This window comes from Sinocyclocheilus anshuiensis, unplaced genomic scaffold (genome assembly GCF_001515605.1).
Source record: "Sinocyclocheilus anshuiensis isolate Anshui unplaced genomic scaffold, SAMN03320099.WGS_v1.1 scaffold69, whole genome shotgun sequence".
Classification (NCBI taxonomy): Eukaryota; Metazoa; Chordata; class Actinopteri; order Cypriniformes; family Cyprinidae; genus Sinocyclocheilus; species Sinocyclocheilus anshuiensis.
Window position 1 is genome coordinate 133,275 of NW_015537933.1, and position 3,275 is coordinate 136,549.

At 36.9% G+C, this 3,275-nt stretch overlaps 1 protein-coding gene across 1 annotated transcript in view; it reads right to left on the bottom strand.

The window, feature by feature from the left end:
• LOC107658320 (uncharacterized) overlaps positions 1–2,251 on the bottom strand; it is a 26,951-nt gene extending 24,700 nt beyond the window's left edge. Inside the window, exon 1 of the mRNA XM_016446844.1 lies at positions 1,918–2,251. The gene's annotated coding sequence lies outside the window, so the exon portion shown is untranslated. The remainder of the gene's footprint in view (positions 1–1,917) is intronic.
• Between the last annotated feature and the right edge of the window lie 1,024 nt (positions 2,252–3,275).

A 3,275-nucleotide genomic window follows, 5' to 3' on the forward strand; every position in this document is an offset into this window, starting at 1 on the left:
TTCATTAGTTAACATAAACTGCCAATGAAAAATTCTTCTGAACATTCATTAATCTTAGGTATTCCAATATTTAATAACACGTTGTTAAAATCGAAAGTTGCAACTGTGTTATTTAATGAGCTAACATGAACTAAGACTTGTATTTTTTAAACAAAGATTAATAACTTCTGTAGCAAATGTAGCTATTGCTCATTGTAAATGTTAATGCATTAACTAAGGTTAACTAATGAGGTCTTATTGTAAAGCGATACCTATTGGTCTTTATAGTTCTTTTGCACTTTAATCTGTTTAAAACTTTTAACTTTTTAAAAGTTTTAAAACATTTTTCTGTATTGATTTATTGCATTTAAATGTTCAGTTATTTTTGTTATAAGAAAAAAGTTATTAAACCTGTTATACCGTATTATGACAGCACTTTTTTTTAAACTAAATCTCAACATCGCGATAATACCGTATACCGTGATAAAAGCATTAGCAATTAATCGCAACATGAAAATTTGATACCGGCATATCCCTAGTTCAAACTAAACTGTCCAAGGTTAGAAAAACTACACCTTTTACAAACTACACCTTCACCTACAAGGTAAAAGCCTTTTTCTTCCGCCATCGGTTCACAGTTAAAAAATAATGGCTTTAACCACATTTAAAATTATACAAATGATAGCCAAACTTCAGCTCATCTGAATCACTTATGTTGTTCAATTTATATTCCCAAAACAAAGCAAAGATATTGGCAGAAAGAGAGATTTAAGCCTTCACCTCATGTTGTTTCAAACTAGGGCTGCACGATTAATCGCATGCGATATTTAACGCGCATCTTATCAGTAAAGCCGGTCTGTAATCAGCGGTAAATCTCCATCACCTGCGTGCTTTCACATTGAGCAGCATTAACTACACAGAGCCGTTGTTCACTGACGAGCTGCGCTAAACCACGTTCATATTCGCGCGATTTTTTGCGCTGCTCATCAGTGAACAACGGCTCTGTGTAGTTAATGCTGCTCAATGTGAAAGCACGCAGGTGATGGAGATTTACCGCTGATTACAGAACCGGCTTTCTGACAAGATGCGCGTTCAATATCGCATGCGATTAATCGTGCAGCCCTATTTCAAACCCATCTTTCTTCCTTGAACCAAACGAGAAATTCTGAAGAATGCCTTGTTTTTTTTTTAATCATCCAATGAAAATAAATGGTAACTCAAAAGAGAAGAGATAGGCCTATTTATGATTTAATAATTCAGTCACAGTCATTAATAGCTCACTGAATAGGAATGTTTTCAGTAAATAATGACAGACATTTCAATCTGTTCTTCACACAAAGTATCACATGGCTTCAGAAGACCTAAAATACAGTAGACAAATCCCACGGACAACTTTAATCATGCTTCTGTTTCCTTTTTTAAGCTTGCATCTTTAGTCACCATGAACTAACTGTAATTGCAAGAAAAAAGTAATGTGGATTTGACATCAGGGTGAGAATATTACTGATTTTTTTATTTTGAGGTGAACTACACTTTTAACAATACAAGCAAACAGAAAAAGTATACACCCTGTTCACTGCAACACCTTCATCTGACAAGGTAAAACCGTGTTTGTTTCTTCTGCCATTAAAGTACAAGTGCAGGCTTCAACTACCAGTAACCAACAATAACTAAGCTCCAGGTAATCGATCTGACTCAGTTATTACGTTGTTTATCTCCCTCATATTCCAGAGAGAAAAAAATGGATGAGGATGATAGGCTACTGCCAAAAGTATAGTTTTAGTGGCAATAAAGTAGACTTTATTTACTGTTTATTTTTTAAAGATGTATCTTCATATTGGACAAATGTTCAATCCTCCTATATCGAACTTTGCGCAACAGGTGCGAGGAAAAACTTTAGCTCTTACATGATGAAGCGCGTAAAGAGAAAACCTTTACCTGTTACACTGATGACGAAGGTGTGGCAGTTGTTTGCCAGAGGGGCTACAATTTCACGGAGAACTCCGGCGTTCATTTATTTTCCCATTTCGTATGTCCTAATATACTAAAAGAACAAGAATCCCAAGAAGCGATGTGTCCCAAAAACTTCTTCCATGACCAGAAGACGTCGCACGCTCATAGCAGCCGCTTCCTCCTCCTTCCTTGTGTTTATTTTGCCTCCTGTGTTACTGCTTCCGAGTAAAGGTCCCCCGTGACTCCGTTCTGCCGTGCCTCCTCCACACGTCCATTTGAATTTCAGGTGGCAGTCCAAGGAAGGGCCTGTACTCGGCACGGTAATGACAAACCATGTGACGAGGGATCAGGAAAACTCAGCGGACTGGGAAATACAGTTTAAACCATTGGCACGCAGGAAAATAATTACAGCAGCACAAATGACCGTCATGCAGTCTAAGCAGGTGTTAGACAGGCTGGGCAGGTGCATTCAAGTGCATGAACACAAAATAAACCAACAGAAACAAAACTACTATGCTCATATTAGTTTATTGCAATAAAATATATAGTAAACGTGAACTTATTTATTACTTTGTCATATCAGAGTGTTATGTATGGAGGACGAAACCTGCAAAAACAATAAATAAATAAATATGCAAATAAATAAATAAATGTGTGTATAAATACACAAATTCTTGTTTAAATACATATAGAAATAATTAAACATGTGATTAAAGTAGGCAAATAAATAAAATAAATTGGTGGGCAAATGGAAAATGTTTAAGAAAATGCCTAATTCATCCTATTTATTTATCTGATATTTCTGAATGTAGATTTCTCTGCGCAACATGCTAATGAGAGGGTGTCAACCATGGACTTGGTCGGGTTCATGTCATACCTGGGGGCATGGCATGGGGAAAACAGTCCTTTCCCTCTGACAGGAAATGCGTGGTGTTAATCCAGTATGGCCTACGTAAAGTCACCTTTTCCGTTCAACAGAGCAAGATACATAAAAAAACTGAGCTGTATTGTCCGTACAGTATTTGTGACTTTACACATGACCCAAAGAAATGGCCAGAGGTGTCTCTAAAGTTACATACGACATTGGTATACACTTTACTAACTTCAATAGCATTTGAGGAAAATTACTTACAGTAACACAACCAACTGTGAAGTGTTCTCGTTCTTTTGATGGCAGCTAGTGTTTATTAGGATGGGTTTCCCTGCTCGTTGTTTAGGTACGTGTAAGATCATTTTTATGGTCAGTAAACGGTCTTCTACAACCAAGTCGATCTGCAGCAATCTCTCTCTTTACGGCGGGAGAACCAAATTAGTGACATACACAAGGGTACATCTCAGTTGAT